The sequence below is a fragment of the Hippopotamus amphibius genome, chromosome 1 (genome assembly GCF_030028045.1).
Source record: "Hippopotamus amphibius kiboko isolate mHipAmp2 chromosome 1, mHipAmp2.hap2, whole genome shotgun sequence".
Classification (NCBI taxonomy): domain Eukaryota; kingdom Metazoa; phylum Chordata; class Mammalia; order Artiodactyla; family Hippopotamidae; genus Hippopotamus; species Hippopotamus amphibius.
This window is the reverse complement of record NC_080186.1, coordinates 76,364,735-76,384,765: the sequence shown is the minus strand read 5'-3', so window position 1 is coordinate 76,384,765 and position 20,031 is coordinate 76,364,735. Positions and strand designations below refer to the sequence as shown.

At 44.2% G+C, this 20,031-nt stretch overlaps 1 protein-coding gene across 5 annotated transcripts in view; it reads right to left on the bottom strand.

The window, feature by feature from the left end:
- GNG12 (G protein subunit gamma 12) overlaps positions 1-8,741 on the bottom strand; it is a 122,772-nt gene extending 114,031 nt beyond the window's left edge. The window contains exons 1-2 of one of the 5 annotated variants that reach the window (XM_057716787.1): positions 8,583-8,710; positions 7,921-8,028 (exon numbers count right to left, since the gene is read on the bottom strand). The gene's annotated coding sequence lies outside the window, so the exon portion shown is untranslated. Of the gene's footprint in view, positions 1-7,865; positions 8,029-8,582 lie in introns of all 5 variants that reach the window. The other 4 variants (XM_057716760.1, XM_057716796.1, XM_057716770.1 and 1 more) reach the window with 4 other exon arrangements.
- Positions 8,742-20,031: the final 11,290 nt, after the last annotated feature.

The window sequence follows — 20,031 nt, the reverse complement described above, 5'->3', positions numbered from 1 at the left end:
GCATTTACAAGTTGCAACCTCTAGAGAATGCAAAAAAGGCTTGGACGGGTGCAAGATTTCTCAGTGTTTACCTTTTAATATGGTTTTGAGCTTTAGGCAGGGGGACCATATAAATACATTACCAATTTTTTTTTTAAATGGAGAGGTTGTATAAACCATCTTTCACAGGAGTGTGAAGAATAGGACAATCCCAGCTTGGAAGACACAAAGCGGAGGAGGCGTCTGGGGTCTGGGAAACCTGGGTGGAGGCGGGTGAATTCTCACGTTGGCCTCAGTAAATCAGAGGGAGCCGGGTCCAGAGTCCAGGTGGCGTGCATGCAGAAGCTGGGCTCTGCTCTGTGTGATATCACCTGCTGAGTGTGGGTGTCCCTGAGCCCCTGACATTCATTACAGCGGGAGGAAGTCAGAGAACGGGACGTGAGTGGGAGGCAAAGGCAGGAACGCCAGGATTCCCTCCCAGGCAGCATGCCAGGAGCATTTATTTGCTTTCTGGATTTGGACAGTCATGGCTGAAGCATGCTGCTCATCAAATATTTATGTCAAAAAAAAAGAGGACAAAGCGTGTGCTGCAATATTCTGCTTAATTCAACAGAGAGATACTCCTGAAAAGTTGAGAATTCTGTAAAATCAAATCGTACTGTAAATGCAACAGGTACGTTTGCTCTCTCAAGAAATTCTGTGGGAAATCCTTGTTAGGAATTATCATCTCCTGCTATTCCTGTTCTGGGAATCTGAGTTTGCCTGAAGAAAGCTGCACTGAACCAGACTAAATGTGAAAGGCGTACATGTTTCTGCACTTGGGGGCATTTTGCACAGGGTGCAGCCTCTCTGTCAGACAGCAGCAGGCCAAGGTCCTAAGTGCAAGCCAGCACCTCTGTGCACAGAACCACTGCCTTAGCAGTTTGACCCACTAAACATGGCTGATCCTATCTGCTGTGCGGATTGCCTCTCAGGAGAAGAGCCAAGAGGAAGTTAATTATGAGTCTGCTTTCTGAAGGATCAACTTAAAAGAGAAAGCATGCAAGCAGCACCAGCTGGCACTGTGAGGGACACAGACAACCCCCAAACCAACACCCCCTGCCCCGTGCCCAGTTGTTCGTGGCTTTAGCAACAAGGCTCCCCACTTCCTACCCTAAACTAGAAAAGTCTTTCTACACGAGAAGCAGCCGCTCATAGGTAAATTCCAAAGGCTCCTGCAGCCACTGTCCTTTGCATCCTGTCCCCAAGGGGAGGGCCCACAGCTGGTCAGCAAATACCATGGATCCCTTTGTCCATTCCCAGGAGGCACCACTACAGGGACCCCGCAGGTACCAGGCAATGCGGAGCACACCTGTTGGTGTTTGACTCAGAGTAAACGACGTCAACGACACCTCAAGCGCTGGGCTTTACCTGCCCCTTGGCAAATGATGAAGAGGAAGAAGCCTGTCACGGGGAACACGCACCACTGAATATGCACTTCCCAGGAGATACCATCAATTTTACCTTTTTGATTAAAAAGAACACTGGCTCATCCACTTCACTGGCACACATTGCCGAGAATGTGGTTTTATTCCTCCATTCAATCAGCGTTTATTAAGCACCTACTATGTACCTGACTCAGCTGGCTCAGGGCATTTGGAGGGTTATTGTGGCTGAAGGGGCTGCTGCCAGCCCCTTTGTGCCTTCGTGTGAGTTATGAAAAGGCCAGCCCTCCAAGTGGACCCTGCCTCGCGGGCTTGATGGAATCAGAATGAAGTGCCCCTCTTCTCCTGGCAGAGGCAGTTCTAGCCCAGGACACATGGTTTTTGGAGCAGATTTGAGCCCCTACTTAACGTCCTTGCTCAGCTACTCTTCTGCTTGGAAACAATCTCTACAAGAGTTCAAAGCAGCCCTGTCAGGAAGTCACAATCCAACTCTTCTGCTTCTTGGCCAGACATTCAACCCTCCCCTGACAACTTGTCTGAGCAGCCAATCATGACCTTACACACCCATATGAAGCCTCAGGGTCTAATGTGAAGGGCGTGGTCTAATAGCACAAAAGGTTTGGGTAGTTTAGATACAGGACAGGCACCAAATCTACTGGTTTCAACACTTGTCCAATTTGCCTGAGGTTCTGGTTGAATAAACCTGATGTGATGGTTTCATTTCAATAGTCCTCACTGTGCCTCGAAAAGTCCAAGCAGCTTTTGGATTTTGATTCTTCTTCTTATCCTTAGATTTATTTAGCTCATGTTGAGAGCTAAACTGCAATAATTTCTCTCTGAAAAGCAGACAAAATTTGAGGTCACTGCAAGCGTGGGATCTTAGTCAAAGGGCCCCAGTGGGGGGGCTAAAGGTTTAGTGTCCAGTGTTCAGGCACATCTTGGCTGGTAGCAATTGCAGCTAAATAAAAGCCTGATTATTCTACATGGGTGGGCTTCCCTGGTGACACAGTGGTTAAGAATCCGCCTGCCAATGCAGGGGACACGGGTTCAAGACCTGGTTTGGGAAGATCCCACTCGCCACAAGTACCAGGTCTGTGCTCTAGAGCCCTCAAGCCACAACTACTGAGCCCATGTGCTGCAACTACTGAAGCCTGTGTGCCTAGAGCCCGTGCTCCACAACAAGAGAAGCCACTGCAATGAGAAAGAAGGAAGAGGAAGAGTAGCCCCTACTCACTGCAACTAGAGAAAGCCTGCGCACAGCAACAAAGACCCAACTCAGCCAAAACAAAACAAAACAAAACAAAACAAAACCAAGAAAACAAAACTACATGGGTAAAGTTGGGATTCCACACCCATGGGCTCATGTGGGTTTGCACACAGCTGTTGGGAATGAAGGCCGTTCTCTCCACACAGCATGTTAAGTGTGGCAATGAGCACTGATTCAGAGCCCACTCTGGGGAGCATCTGTGATGACACCAATCCAAGTTAAATCAGAACTTGCGTTCCTCTCCTCGGTCAACCAAGGGGATCCTATGTCAGTTACGTGACATTGACTGCAGGAGTAATGGTAGTCTATTCTGTAAGAAAGTGAATGGAATATAAGGTCTCCTGACCCTCTGGCCCCAAAGCCACCTGCTTACAATCAATGAATGTGAAAAATTACAAGAGACTCTTAGCAACTGATTCACTAAAGCAGACCTAAAAGAAATTCTTCTTTGAGCTACTAATTCTCCAGCAGAGTTGAAAGTATCAAAACTCTTTTAACAGTCTACAACACCCTGGTTTTTATTATACAGTAATCCTACAAAACGCAGATCCACTAAAAGAAGACAAAAACCCTCCTTGTCAGAGGATGGCAACCAGACACTCGCAGCTAAACACTTTTACGATACCCAATAAAGCCTGACACAATAAACCAGACATTTAAGTGACACTAGAAATGATTTTCAAGAGACTCGGCACTAAATGGAATAATCCATCTAGAAGTAACCTTCTGTCAAATCACCTCCACCCTCTTGCCCTGGGTCCAAGCCGCCCGGCTCACTGCTCTTCCCTTTATTCCTGAGAGGGAAGTGGGGAGCCAGGACCTGTCAGCGTGAGCTGGTTCTGGAGCAGGACTTAGCCGGTGCCTCCATCTCCTCTCAAGGCCTTCTTTGGGATCCAGGCCTGGGAGATCCCTTCAGGCCTGCTGGGTCCGAGGCAATTCTGAAAGCTTCGACTTCTATGGCTGCAGGAAGGTAAGCCCAATGGCAAGGCACTGGTAATACTCCTCAGGCGGGTCATCTCACCCCGAAAAGGAGCCTTCGTCCCACGTTTCTCTTGGTTTGATTTATAGCTTCTAAAGGAAACCTTCTCCATAAAGTCCTCTCCGCCCACTTTCAGCTGCATGCACCTCCACTGCAGCTGCCAGCAGAGAGCAATTAGCACCCAGGATGTGGAGTCAGAACAGCTCTGGGTCACATTCTCGTCTTGCCACTTAGGGAGCCTCAGCTTTCCCACCTGGGCTGCTGTGAAGACTGAGCAAGATCATAAACGTAAAGGGATCAGCCTTGGGCCTACGATGTAGGACAGCTCCGTAAAGGGAGTCGCACGATTGTGCTGGAGGTATATTTTCTTACCTACTGAACTTTCCTATTACACTAAGTGCAGGTATGTCTTCTTTGTGACTGTCCTGGAGGCCTCTGGCACGCAGCAGGTGCTGTACGCACACAGCTCCTCAATGCCTGGCTGGGATGCGACGGGCCTGGGAGGTGACAGTTTCCATGAAATCAAGGTTGATGAACTGGGTCTGCATGCAAACCCAAATTTCAAACACCTCTAGAGAAGATAAACCTGCAAACTTCCAAAGGGGTCTCTCTTTTACTGCTAAATAATTCTCACGTGTAACTTAAGGACCTTCAATTGCTATGAAAGCTGGTGTCTTTTCTAAAACAAAACCTAAATCCTGCTGTTTGTAGCTAATAAACCAGGTTTTACTGAGTAATTGTTACACAAATGGATTATTTTTTATTTTCTACACATACTCATTGGAGAAAATATGGGGAGAAGCACCACAATCCCACCACCCATTTGTGTGTACTTTCTTTTCTATGCGTAGTTCATCTTTTTTTTAATTAGTTGTAATCGTAATAATGCGCTATCACCAGGCACACTGCCCTTCGCCTTCTTAAACTATGCTAAGGTGGACTTCGCGGATTATCGATTTTTTTCCCCCCCAGTTTCTAACAAGAAAGGAAAATGGGACTCAGATCTGGGAGAATTAATTTGTTGAATTAACACTGCAATCTATTTCATGTTTAAAATATACGATGACAATTGCCTGACTGTATTCTCTTACTTCTTAAGCACTGCTTGACAGGACTTTATAAATCACTGAACCTTTTAAGATTTGGGGAAAACACTAAAATTTCATATAGGTGTTTTTCCTGTTATAAAAATAATGCATGCACATAACATTTAGAAAATCTCAGTAAGTAATAATTTAATGGTATTATTTATTGAGCATAGACTATGTGTCAGGCACTGTTCTAAATGCTTTAGAGAGATTAACTCATTAATCCCTCCCAACACCTCACTGAAGCACAGAGGTATTAAGTAACTTACCCACACGCTACACACCTAGAAGCATGAGCCCAGAATCCATCACTGTGCTGTGATGTTCTAAGACTGAAAAGAATCAATAATTTATTCAATCGAGTCCTTTGCTGCTTCAGAGTATAATGTCATAGGCAAGAAATGATTCATAATAATACTGTACCCTTTACAGTTATTTAAAAATATTATAAGCATCTCTGAGTCCCTGCGCAACAATTAGTAAAATGAAAAGTCATCTGTGGCATGAGCTGCGATTCCAATTGGCCCAATCCTATGCACCTGATGTGCATTAAGAAAACAGGCGCTTAAACGGGTTTGTTTTAAAGATGGAAGCATTTTTTAAATTTTGCAAATGAGTCAATGACATGAGTAGATTCCCTGAATTAACTGAACACCCAGTCTCACAAAAGTTACAATACTTTCACAAAATGTTTATGAAATGCTGCTAATCATTTCCTAAACACTTCTTACGGCTTATCTGTTAGCATTGGACATCAGTACATGAAAAATAACTGTATACCCCTGGGTCACATTTTTTCATACTTTAATTAAAAATCATACTAGGTAAAAGACAAATATTTCTGTTTCTGTTTAATGTCCTACCCAGGGGTAATAAGCATGACTATTTTAAACATAAATTCTCTTTAAAATATGATTAATGAAATGTTTCTGATTGCCTGGCTCTAAAAATATTATATGACTAACTTCACAGGAAAAGCACATTAAAACTGTTACTCCAGTAATCATAATTATTCATACTGCTGTGGTAGAAACATGACACACATGTGTAAACAAATATTTTAGATATTTAGACAGATAATTGGATAGATATCTAGCTCTATATAGCTATAAAACCAGGTAACTTCTTTGGAATCTAACTGCTCTAGCATTCCATAAGCTTTGCCTATCTACCTATCTATCTATCTATCTATCTATCTATCTATCCAATCAGGTACCGTCTTTACCTGATTTATTTGCTCTACCCAGTATTTCCAGAAGGTTCAAACTGCCATCTTTTAATTTATCCGATAGCCGGCTGCTAGAGTCAGTATATAAAATATCTAATAATTTTGAACATTATATGTGTATTAGGCGCAAAATGTCATCCAAAGATTGTTTCACACACTTTCATAAAAACCCTCAAGACAGAGACCACTATCATCTTCATTTCACAAATCAGACTGCAAACGGTTAAATAACTAATATTCCCACCCACACCTCTCCAACACCAAAACCATACCTCAAACCACTGTTAAGCTGCTTCTCTTCCAAATCAGACTCCAGAAAAATTTGACTTCCACAACTTGCCTCCCTAAATTAAGCTTAAGCTGACATATAAAACTTAAAAAAACACTCAATACAAATCCAACACAAAATGACATAAATCCAAACTTGAAAATTATTTTCTCTCAGAGGGAGGTAAACAAAACGAATCTGATATTAGCTAAGCCGTTTCTTCAAGTGTTTTGACTATGCAACTTTTTGCTGTCACAGCTTGACAAACCACCCCTGTCCTTCAACAAGTGACAACATAAGCTCCACACCACAAATGTCATTGTTAGAGAGCTAGGCTTTCGAATGAGACTGGAGCTTGCTACATTGAAAATTTTTTGATAGTATTAGTCTATCCGGTTTCTTGTGGAACACAGAGCCACACCTTTATGTATTTCTGCACAAATCTAAATGCTGTGCAGATTCAACACCTTCCTGAATTACCTGGGTTAAAAACTGTAAAAATACAACTGCTCTTTTTTTTCTGAATAAGGCCTAAAGACACAGTCCTGAGACTGTTCAGCATTTTTTGGAGTTAAACCAGGGTTTTATGGTGCTAGTTAACTGTTAGAGAAGGCAAAGGAACTGAACAGTTGATCCCAAAGTCCTTTTATCACTGGAGTCTGTGCAAAACGTTTGATTACTTTAAAAAATTATGTGTGTGTGACTCATATGTTTGTTTATTGAAAAAAAGACTTGCTGACACATACACTTTGTGCCTTTTTTTTTTTTTTTTAAGAATCAAAACAGCTCCTTATTTGAATGTAACTGTTTTGGCAACCGTTAAACGCAACCCCGTCCTTCCAGCGCTGCCTGCCTTCCTGGTTCCCCTAGGTGAGGGCCGCCATCCTGCGAGAATTTACACGCAGGGCTGAGAAGCACCAGCAGTGGTGCAGTGTGGTGACTAGCACTGTAAAAACAAAGCCAAACTCCGCTTTTAAAGTAGAGAACACACAGGCACAGTGCCTGCCTCTGACAACGTCCAAGAGATTCCTTATAGACAGGCTATTAAGACGAAGCTACAACGGCCCCAGGAAATATAAACAGTGTCCGCAAAGACAGCAGGGGGGCGGGGGCGGAGTGGGTAGGAAACAACTGATGGGAAGGAAACCAATCATATGAAGTTTGCCCAGCTCCACAAGGTCTAATACATTCTGGTTTGTTTCCACTCAGAGCAGCCATTAAACGTGCCCTGACACGTGGGCGCAGGGGACCTCCCTTCTCGCCGGTTTTTGGCCATTTCCTTCTCTGTGCGCTTGTTTGTATACAATCTCGCCCGGACAGGGGTGACCACGAGATGACAGGCCTCGGCGGTTCCTTCACTCAGATTTCTAGTTGTCCAAAGTTTCACTCCACGGCGGGGATTTAACGAGAATCACGAGGTCCTTTTCGAAAGTTATGAATGGTTTATGTCAAGTTTACAAGACACAAACAGAAGGCGAGGGACAAGTGAGTGTCGGGCGACTTAAGTGACAGCGTTTTAAAATTTGCTTTAATTGATATGCTTTTGTTAAAATTAAAAAAAAAAAAAAGAGTCCCTCTGATCCACGCGTAAGCGTCGGGGCAATACTTTTTAAAAAATCGCGCAAGACTCACGTCTGAGTCTTGACCTCCTCATACCATCTGCAAATACAGTCTCCGGGCCACTCACTGCTTGGGGGTCCCTCGCGGGATGTGTGATCTGAGTCCTCGCTGTGACCCGCTATTTCCCCGCCAGATCCCCAGCGCCGAGCGGGTTCCAGGACTGCGCACTCGCCGCCTGGTCCCCAGAAAGAACGGAAGAAAGTAGGGAAGAGGGGCGTGGCGCCCCAGTCTCCCCCAGCTGCCCGCCCTCCTCCCAAACCTGGCACCAGCGCAAGCACGAGCGGGGAACCCCAGAGCCTCCCGGCCCCAACCCGGTGCGGGGCGCACGGCCGCGGGCCGGCCAGGAAGCGAGCGAGCGGGGAGACCTTTCCTTCCGCTCCCACCCTCTTCCCTGGGGCCGCGTCCCCAGCCCTGACCCCGCAGGGCCCCTGGCTTCCCGCGCCCTCCCGCCGCAGCCATCGGGGGCGAGCGCGCCGTCTGTCTCCGGGTCTAGGCGTCCCTTGCCCTCCCTCCCCCATCCCGGTCTCCGGCGCCCAGTGCCCCGACCATTCCCCACCCTTAGGACACTCTCCCCTCCTTCCTTCCTTCCTCCGTTCCCTCCCTCCATCGCGCTTCCCAGCGCCGGGAACTCGGAGGCGGCTCCCGAACTGGCCAGCCGACGCCCCGCGCTGCGCCCCTGCCCCCTCGGGGACCGGACTCGCCACCTGCGCCCACCGCTTCGGTGCTCACCCGCCTGCCGGTGCGCTGCCCCCGCCGCCACAGCAGCTGCCGGGGACTCCGTCTCTAAGGGCTCCTGGAGACGACTCCGACCTCTCCTCCTCCTCCGGCTCCTCCGGGCGGGCGCCGGCTCCGCCTCGCTTGGGTAGGCGGGGCGGACAGCCCGACGGGCGGGGCGGCGGCGGCCCCGGACTCCTTCCTCCCGGCCCGGCCCTCCTCCCTCCTGCCCAGACGCCCTGGCTGTTCCCTGGCTCGGCCGCCGAACTCGTGTCGGGTCTGGGCCGGCAGAGGGGAGAAGTCGGGAGCGTTGAAGTCCTGCAAGCGTCCGGCCGCCTTGGCCACCCCGTTTCCCTTCCCCGAATTCCCCGAAGCCTTGGAAGTTCAAGGACTTTCAGGCCCTCCACTTAATCACCCTCCACGGGGCTGGTGACTCCTCGGAAGTTTCGAACGCTCGCCAACTCTTATGCCAACCGTCCCTTAGGCCGCGAATATGCGCGCCGCCAACCCCCCCTACACAAAAGTTAGGCTCTGCTCCAGGAATTTCTTAAGAAAATAGTCACAGTAAAATTTAAAGGGCCCTGGGGCCACAGAGAGGTTTCGCTTCCCGGAAAACGGAGCTATAACTGCGGATGGTTGAAGTTGAAGCACATCTACTCATCATGAGCTTCCCCTCCATCTCTCGCCATGAGATTTGCGCGGACAGCACCTGGTAGAGTTCTGTTTAATGAACTAATTAGATTTGGCTAGTCTTTTCTGGATGGATTGAGGGTGGGGTAGTTTGAAAAGCCACTTCTGTTTCCACAGACTTCAGACTATTCGCATATACGGCCATTCAAAGAACATTGATTGAGCACCTGGTATGTGCCATGCATTGCAATAAAGGTGATTGGAGAGACACAAAGATGAATCGGACGGGGGACACGCCCTCAAAAAGTCCAGAAAGAGTCGAAAAGATGGATGTGCAGAAATCTTACCACTCAGCAGACTTCTTGCCCGGCCCTAAGTATCTGCTTTCTTGTTTAACAGGGTGGAGGTAGAAGAGGTCAAAGTAGGTCACTTAAAACCAGTGTGGGCAGAGTCCATACTTGAAATGTAGTCTTAAAGCACCGGTGAAGGATGTCTGTGTGTTGAGTTTCACCAACCAAGGAGAAGTGAGGCCTAGGGAAGTGAAGAGCCAAGGATTGCAGTGAGGACATTATCTTCACTGTTTTCTTCCCTCCTGACCCCTGCTCAAGTATCATTCTCCGTGCAATCTTTTGAGCAGGCTGCAGAAGGAATGCTGCGGGTATAGGAAGTCTGCGGTTGGATGCCTTGCCCCAGGACTGTAATTCTTGCAACCTGTGGATGGTGGTGGTTGTTGGGATACAAGCCACAGACTGCCAGGAGAGCTCTTTATTCCCTGCTTTGTACAGTGGTAGGAAATGCTTGACTGATTCACAGACACTGACAGTTCCAGGGATACACTCTAAACAGAACAGCCTGATGCCAGCTGGGACTGAAACCATCGTACACTGGAGTTTGTATCTTTTGGCCACAAACTACGTAATCGACTCCTAAAGCCCTACCACTAATTTCCATTTCTGGACCACTTTATAGTTTGCTAAATGCTTTCATGTATGTAATCTCATCTGGAAACTGAGGCACCAAGAATTTAAGGGGCTTATTGAATTTTCTAATTTAGTGCTATTCAAAGTGTGCTCCATAGAACAATTACCATCTGGGAACTGTTATCCATCTGTAATGGGATAAGCATAGACATTGAAGGTGAGCATGTAAAAACTTTCATAGCAATTTGAGTAATTCTGCCTGTTGAAAATAACTAAAAATATGGCCTTGTATTCTCTTTCATTTTTCTCGTTATCCATTTTGTATTTATCATGTTGGATAAAAGCACCAGCCTCCAACAGACTGAAAATAAAATCCCACAGATAGTTTGAGATGCACTGATCTAGTTAGGAGCAAGGCAAGAATAATAAGAGCTAACACTTTCATGGCAGATGTTGCTTTAAGTGCTTTACATATATTAACGCTATTAATCCTCCTAACAGTGCTAGCAGGCAGGCTCAGAGAAGTTAAACCATGTAGTCCAAAAGTGGCAAAGCTGGAATTCTGCCCCAGGAGTCTGGCTCCATACTCTATGCTTTTACCCATGACCCTCCATCCAGTATTTTTCCTGCTCTGCTGTGTCCAAACTTCCGTCATTCACATTTCATCTACGTATCACTGTGCCTCCTATATGATTTTTTAAATTTATATTCTTGATTGATTTGTTATTTCTTACATATAGGATGCTTTCTGTTAGTAATCTCACCCGTGAAATCATGACTTTGATAAGCTAGCAACACCCTCTTACTCTAGATCACATCAAAGTACATGCTTAACTCCAGCATTTGCTGTCCGTGTTCTGCCATATCCCCTCTGATCCTTCTCCAGTTTCGTGCACACTGGCTCCAGGTGTGCCTTCATCCCCACCACCTGCTCCTGGCACCTACATCTCATTGTCAGAACATCATCTTCAGCTGCAGGATTTACTTTGCCGGCTCACTGGGCAGCTGCAAATACCTAGGAATTGCTGTTCCCTCACCAACCCCCCCCCACCCTCACCCCCAGCCTTTAACCAATGACTAAGGATTATGGCCATATAGATACACCAGTTCCTTTGCCCTCAGTTGGAACGACTTTAGGGTGAATCTCCACTGACTACAGGGCTCCTACAAGATTGAGCCAAATTCTCTCCCCGCTTCTGTGGGACCTGATGCCGCATTCTTGCTTGTTCTTCTTACGCTTCCGGGACTTACTTCCCGCTCCCCCACCTAGGAACACATCAGGACCAACTATATAATTTGCAGGGCCTGATACAAGGTTAAAAAAGGCTCATAAATTATTAAGAATTTCAAGATGGCAACAGACTATTAAACCAAGTGTGACTGTGTGACTGCACAGGTGTGTGACTTTATAGGTTGCACGACAACGATGCTGGCCTGGATGCTAGTAAGTCATTTTCACTTGAGTTCTCATCTCAGGGTCCGCTTCTGGGGAATCCCAAGCTAAGATAACTATCAAAGTAAAAGCACATTCAAGCACTACCAAAACCATCTTATATGTTACATTGGTGGTCAGTGTACCACACCTTGGGAGCCCACATTGTAGAAGGATGGGTCATGTCAAGTTGTACGTAAAGAGCCTGAGCCACAGGAAGAGGTATAGCAGTTGAGAATGGTTTAGGTTAACAAATGATGGGGCAGGAAACCTGGGTTTTCTTCCTCATTCTGACACTGAGTGATATACACAAAGTGTGAATTTGGTTGGTATCTTAGATTGAGTTACCTGGAAACATACCTTGCATGAAGACTTATTGGTGAGCGGTTAAAAAGACACCCTTGTGAAGTTGTTGTATAACAAAGGGAGTCCAACTCGAGGATGGAAGATGCCTTAGAGGACTGGGGCAGGGAGGGTGGGGGGGAATCGAGGGGGGGGCGTCAAGGAAGGGAGGGAATATGGGGATATGTGTATAAAAACAGTTGATTGAACCAGGTGTACCCCCCAAAAAAAAAAAAAAAAATAAAATAATAATAATTAAAAAAAAAAAAAAAAAGACACCCTTGTAAAGAAGCGAGGCTGGCAGGATAGGGCAGAGGACGACGAGGCCTCTCAACATGGGTACAGCTGAATCTGCAGTCCAAGGGGCACTGGAGGTGGGTGGCTCTTCAGAAATAGACCAAATTGAGTCCAGCGTATTGGACCTTTGTATCTCCATATCCTGCATTCCTGGGAAGAGGTGTAGCATTGGGCAAAGCAGTTCCCTGAGGGTAATGCCCACTGGTGGACACAGCTGTGAGTGGTCGGGAACCAGTATTCCCAGCAACTCAGGAACAGGTGTGTCAGCCCTGAACAGGGGGTCTGGGAGAAGCTCCACAGTATACACTATAGGTGAGTTATCTCCAATGTCTCACCTGGGCTTATGGTTGGTCATAACTGGCATACTCAGTCCAGCTCAGGAGGGCCTGACCCCTTGGTCTTCCACGTAGCATCCAGGCAATGCTTGGTTGCATTTCACCTTCCTTATACTATGAACCTATTTAATTTCCTAGTTTTTCTTTCTCCAGACTTCTCCAAAACTCTTTTTTCTTTCCCTTTTGATTTTCTGGTCCAACTATTTTCCACCCTCCAATGGCACTCGAGACAAATCAATCAATCAATCAGTTTCCTATGAAAGACTGGCAGTGTAGTAAAGTAAAATTTTATGCATAGTGAGACAAGGTCTTTGAGATTAAGTCCTGGCTTTGCCGCTAACAATCTGTATGAATTTGGGGCAATCATTTCACTTTACTGGGCTGTTGCTTGTCTTTAAAATAAAGAAATTTACAATGGTCTCTAAAGTCCCAATTCTATGAAATTTAAAAAATTTTTAAAAAATGGCTCTGCTATATAATCCCTCATAAAGAAAGAAAGAGAAATGGTTTTATAACTCAGGGCAGCTGATTGTTTTTAAATTAACTGCAATTCGTTGGTGAAGCTCCACTTCTGTGAACTTCTACTCAATGTTCAATAACAACACCCTAACTAAAGGCTCAGTCAGAACGAGATGGGGAAAGAGAGATGAAAGAAATGAGGCAAATCAGTCAGTCTGTGGGTGATCACGTCTCCACAGACTTCAGAACAATTTATCTGGGATATCAACGTTGCTTCGTCAGGATTTTATTTCTTCTGATGCACATGGCCACACTCTTTGTCTGAACCTGCCCTAAAAGTTATGAGGAGAGCTTCCTCTTTTTGAATAGGTTACCTGGGTAAGTGTTTCACAAACTGGTTTTTCTGCTCAGTCAGAGGCTGCCATCTTCCCATGTAGAAGTTAGGTCAGGGAGAAGCACCCACAAACCTTGGAAATCCCCAAGTAACTTGTTGAAACATGCACCAGCACAGGCAGGAGCTATGACCCAAACTGTGACTACAGATCAGTAGTCAATTCAACGCAGTTCCATCCTCACAATGGATGGAAGCCTCCGGAGGCCTGGGTGGGAGTGGTCCAAAATTGAGTCACTAACTCAAGTTAGTTGATTACTAATGCAAAATGAGCTTTTTGGCTTATTACAGGGTTAGGCGCTCTAGCTCTGGAGAATGGAAGTGCCCAGACACTGTTGTGTAGAGGTTGAATGGGTGGGCTCAAGAATTAGCAAATTTGCCATCATTGAAGGGGTTCAACCAGTGGTCAGCTAGGAAGTAGAAATACAGAGGTTATCAAGGGAAGCAGCCTAAATGTCCACCAGAGGAGATATGGTGCCTCCATCTCTGTGAAAAGAGGCAGATCTAAGTATATTCACGTGAAAAGATGACCCAAATATATTTTTGAGCATAGAAAGCAAGTTATAGAAGACCATACATGGAATTGCCCACTAATGTATAAAAAAAGCATATACACACACAAGTACAAATGTCCGTATATCTGCAGTGATGTTTGGCAAAATGTTAACAGTGATTTTATCAATGTGGTAGGGTTTTGGGTAACCTACACTTTTTTTAATATTGTATGAATTTTTTTTTTTACCATGAATGTATAGCTTTTCTTTGAATAATTTGGGTTTTTTCCCCATACTATAAATATATCTCTTTTCATATTATAAAAAGAAGAAAAAAGGCATTGTGTTGACCAGTGGTTGACAAACTATGGCCAAGAGGGCCGGACATCAGCCATCTGTTTTTGTAAATAAAGTTTTATTGACGCACCACCACACCCATTCATTTATCTATTATCTTTGGCTGTTTCTACTTACAGAGCTGAATGGTTATGACAGAAACCACATGGGTCACGAGGCCAGAAAATGGTATCTGCCTCTTTAGAGAAAAACTGTGGTAACCCCTGGTATAGACAATTAGACTGGAAAACGTTTTCAGTATGGCAAATTGCAGCCTAGATTTTACTAATTCCTCAGATTTTAATGTATCTGAATTTTCTTTAAAAAAAAAATCAACAAAAACCCCAAACATGGTCTGTATATTCTAAAGTACCTCCCAGCTCTGAGTAGTGATTAGGATAACACAGCAAAGAGACAATATATATTTTCCTTCTTCCTCCACCTCCTTCCTTTCTTCTTTGCCTCCTGCTCCCCTTTTTCTCTGTCTGTCCCCCTTGCTCTCCCTCATCCTCCTCCTGCTGTTCCTTCTCATTCTTCCAATGAGGTAGGATAAGCAGCGTGTCCTCCATTTTGCCCTCAAATGCTATTCCACTTGAGCGAGGACTGGATGGAGGACTGAGGTTCATCTCTCCCTCTGGCTGGGTCTCTCCAAGATAAAGATTGAGGATATTCTGGACAAAATAAACTATGCTGGGGGAGGAGGGGTAAGCTCCCAAAGAATCAACCCAGACTTGGATGAAAAAAAGCCAGGGGAGTTGTGGAATATAGGAGAGTAGCAGGATCCAAGGACGAAGGCTGGGAACCGGATGGAGCAAATCCCCCCTCTCTCCCCTTGTCCCTCCATCACACTCTCCTCCAGGTTCCCTTCCTACGTAATCCATCTGATCTCCCGGTACACAGAGGATGTTTGGGGTGTTTCTCCTTCACCATCAGTGGTACCCAGCACCAACACTCTCACTTACAGAAATCACACAAGCAAGGGTAGCTTGTGCCAGTCTGGCCATGCCAGGCCCTTGCTCATTGCCAGAATTTGGCCAGAAGAGCTGGATGGTGGCCCCGATGTGGAATGGACTCAGATGCTAAGTAATTAAATGGTTCAACAGAAACATTCTCTTTGTCGACCACTCGCCCCAGACCTTCCCTGAAGAAAATAAAAGGCCCCTGCAGTGTCAGAAAGAGAGGCAGCCTGTTCGATGATTAGATTATTGGTCCATCTAGCACCTATGCTACAGGGTTTTGACTCAGATACAGTCTACTACGTGGACCTGTGAGCTAAGTTGTGATGGGAATGGAAAGTATTTCTCTGGCACTCTGATAACAGACCTGTTAATTTCATTTAGCTTTATATTCTGGTGAGAATGGAAAATACCAAGCCTGCAACCTCTGTGACTCCAATTTACACTGCATGGTTCTCCAAATATCTAAAATGTTTTTTTTTCAGAATGTGGAGGAATCTCAGAAAAATCTGATAAAAATGCTATTTTTTTCTAGTATTTCGGTATTACTCCAGAAGTACTGAGTTAATAGATTAACACCAACAACAATGCCGGGATTTAAATACAAAATCCCAGCATTATTGTTGGTATTATTTCATTATCTCAGTATTTCTAAAAATAAAAATATGGACTATTTCCATCCTGAGACCACCCTGCGAATTACTTGCTACTCTCAAATTTTGAATGTAATAAAGGTGCATTTGTTTAAAGAGTGCTCTGACCATATTCTTTTCCTGTTTAAACACTCCCTGGGTGTCTCATTGTTGTTTTCTTTCCTATTCCCTGGGTTACTAGGAAGGTTGAGCATCTTTTCTTGTATTTATTGGTCATGTATGGTCCTAGTACCAATTTGGGCATGGATCTACTTCCAGAGGTCTCTGATGAATTGTGCTGGATATTTTTGTATTGCTATAAATAGCCTTGATCTTTGTTCTGGAATATAGTTAAGTTACTGGAACCAAATTTATCCTTTTAGGTTTTGCTTTTAAGATTAATTTGGCAGGATTAGAGCAGTTATCACTCCAGGGCTAATTTTCCCCCTATTGAAGGCAAATTGTTTGTCTACACAATGATCTACATATCTTGAGGTTTTCCCGTCTGGCTGCTGGGAAGAGGCAACATCCCTGGTCCTGGTCCTGTGTCAGCATCAGGCACTGTTAAGTCTAATCCTGACAGCTTCTTCCCTGGCCTTGAGTAGTTGTTTTACCTGCATCCTTACTCATCATACTCAGGGGGGACCTTCAGCTAGTCTCTGGATTCTCTTTCTGTTCAGCTCTCTTCTGTCTGGTGCTCTTTCCCGTGAATCCTAGTTGCCTTGATCTCCCTGAGCTTGCATCCCCGTCTCCTCCACTCGAGGAGCCCACCAGCTCTTCCTGAATTCCCCCTCTGCTTTGTCTGGAAACTCCAAAGCAGTCTGTTAGGGGACTTGTAAGACTTCATTTGTTTTCTATCTCTCAGGGACCACTGTCCTTTTGTCACCTGATGTACAGTGTTTTGCAAACTGTTGTTGCATATATTTTGTCTGTTTTCAGGTTATTTCAGGTAGGAGGATAAAACCAGCTCTTTTACTCCATCTAGACTGTAAGCAGCAGTCTCCCCGATCACTCTAAACCACGCATTATTCTTCTGTTCCACTTATCATTATATAACATTATTTTATACATTTTTTTTTTTTTATTGTCTGTCTCCCTCGTCAGACCATAAGCTATATGAGGGAACTTACTATGTCTGTTTGGTTTACTGTTGTGTCCTCAACTATTATAACATAGCCTGATATATACTAGTGCTCATTAAACGTTGAATGAACAAATGGAAGCTAGACCAGAGCCAGATCATGGGAGGCTTTGAATGCCCAGGAAGGAAATTGAACAAGTTTTTCTGAGAGCAGAGGCTCTTATTCCAAGACTAGAAGGACATAGGTGAAATTCTATTCATTTGCAGTGTGAGGGCATTGTGGGGTACAATGCTGGTGACTCCATTCAAGCTCCTCTCTCTGTAAATATGCCCAAGCTCTTGGTGGATTAGGTCACATTTTGGAATCTGCTTGGAACTTAGGAACCTGGCAGTCATAATGAATCTTGCCCTTGACCCTGCTCCTTAATTTGATTGGCTCTAAGCCCTTTACAAATATTACTTACGTCTCACAATGGAGTTGCCACCCTGACCTCTTTTCTTAGGCTGGTATCACTGGGACCAGTGTTCAGCACTTCTCTCCCATCATACCATGCTTATTCCTCCTTCCTAAAAAGAGAAAGATTAGGGTGCTATCTTTACCAACATTCTTAAATTAATTAGTTAGTGTCCTAACAATAAGCTTGACAAGTGAGTAATTTTCTTAAACTTCACATGATAATTGCAAAAGCATCTCTACTGGTCTTTCTGACTTGTCTTTAAGACAGTCCACTGGAGGCAGGATAAAAATATTAGAAATTATAGCTACATTTATTTTGTGTTTTTTTCCTTTTGTTAGTACAACAGTTCAGGGATATAATATATAAATAAAAACACATATATTGGGCTGCATACTCAAAGTCTTCACTGATGAAGTGTACAATAAAAATATTTAGAGATCACAGATCTAGTCTCTCTCCCAGTCCACCCTAAGTGAGGCCAGATTACTCTTCCTAGAAGCTACCTCTAATTGTGCTCCTTTCCTCTGCCAATACAAACAAATAAACAACAACAAAACCCCAAACTCCCAAACCTTCTATGGCTTCAATACAAGAAAACAATTTTTATAGTGAGTGACAGTTGAAAAGAAGGGAGCTTTTCTATGCAGAGACACATTCAGTCCACAACTGTTTATAAGCCCTCACAGTTGTACAATACATTATAATTTTAAATGCACTGAACTTTGCCTACAGACCTTCTGATTTCAGAAGAACATGGGTCTGCTCTCAGCCAAGATTTGTGTATATTTTGTTCTACTTTGTGAAGCCTGTTAGGCCCAGTTAGAGACTAAACTATGGACACAGAACAATAACTGCAAGGCCACGACTACTTCCCGAGGCTCCACCAGTGCGTGTTAACAGACTGAATTACTGCAGAGATGATGGAAAGAAGGAAATTTAGACATGCTATTATTTAAGTATACAGAAATAGCAACTGAGTAAAAACCAAGCCCAGTATGCTGTGTGTGTGCTTGTCCATGTGTCCACACGTGTATGTGTGTGTGTGCGTGTACGCACACGCGTATGTGAGTGCATGGGGTGGGGGGGGGGCAAGGATTACCAACACACCAGGCATGTGAATGAAGAAGCTATTGTAGAAGAGGAACTTTTGGCCCTGGCTAGATGCCACCTGACACCAAGTGGATTAGAAATGAACTGTCCAGTTGAGCCTTTCCTGAATTCCTAACATACAAGCTCATGAACAGAGTAAAACAGTTCAGTTGTTAAGTTTTGGCACAGGAGAGCTGAGTTGTAGACATCATTTGAGTACCTGGATCCAACTCTGCCTGAAGCAGAACTACCCCTGGATTTTGCAGTGAGCCAGTACATTCCTTTTAGTTTGCTTACGCTAGTACATGTTGGATTTCTATCATTTCCAATCAGGAGAATTGTGAATAATACAGTGACACTGTCTTTTAATTCGGGTGCAGAAGCTTTAGCTAATCGTAATTCTCAGTTCTTGTCTTACTCTCATTATTAATCATTCAAAGGCCTTCTCTTATTTGATTGATTGATTGAATTTTCATTCATACCCTTTTTACCTTATTCCTACTCCCATTCCCTTCCTATTCACAAACAAACATTCTAATTCTGTTGTGTATCTTTGTATTTGTATGTGTCCTTATAAAGTATATATTGTAATTTTTGTGCATGTATTTTACTGTGGTATATTAATGGTACTGTATACTCTTTTACATGTGAATAATACTCATAAGTTTTTCCAATTAAATGTTAGGATGGGCCATACTTTTCTCCCAAAGTGCATCTCCTGTTGTAAATTTCCCCTCTAAGAATTATACATTCTGATGATGTTCATTGTTACTGACAGTTGTTTTTGTCTTCTTAAAATTAAAAAACAAAAAAACAAAAAAAGTCTTTTATTCTCTGAATGTCTTCTTTCTCAACCCTGCCCCTGCCATACATACTTTATTTTTTAATAATAAATGTTTTGGTTATAAGGATGCAATATCTTCTCATCTCTTTGAGAGTATTAATGATTTTTAAATTTTTTTTTGAGTTTTTTTCTATTTTCATTGTCTCTGTTGTTTCTTTTCTCTTTTAAAAAATTTCTATTTCCTTTCTAAAATCTGTGTTTTTCATGTTGGCAGCCTTCCTCAAATGTCTACTGATCCTTGGCTGATTTTGATTGGAACATGTCTGTGTGTGTGCAGGGCTTGTTGCATGGTAGGGAGGAAGTGATTGTAGTATAGATCTGGCTCTTTTGTCTGCCTGCAGACCTCTATTGGTTTCCATGGGTGTCTTTTCTTGGGCTAGTTAGATACACCAGGAAGGATCAGACACTGCACTTGTGGGTGGGGAAGGTTTAAGCCTGGCTACCATCATTCTAGGAGCCTGGAAGTTTCATTATGTGTTTTTTGTTTTATTTTTTAAATCTAGATTTTTAGTTGACCTTGTTTTTTGAGTACCCTGTCCTCAACTGTGACCCATGTCATACTTTCTGGATGCCCAATCATTTATTCATTCGACAAATATTTATCCAGTACCCCCTTAGCACTTTGTGCCAGGCATAATCCTAGGTGTTGGGGAGCCACCAGTAATCCAATCAGATGAAAATCCTGCCCTCATGGAGCTTACATTCTAACAGAAATAACATCTCCAGCCTTCTGCCAGAGTGGGGGTGGGAGGGAGGGTGGCTGCACAG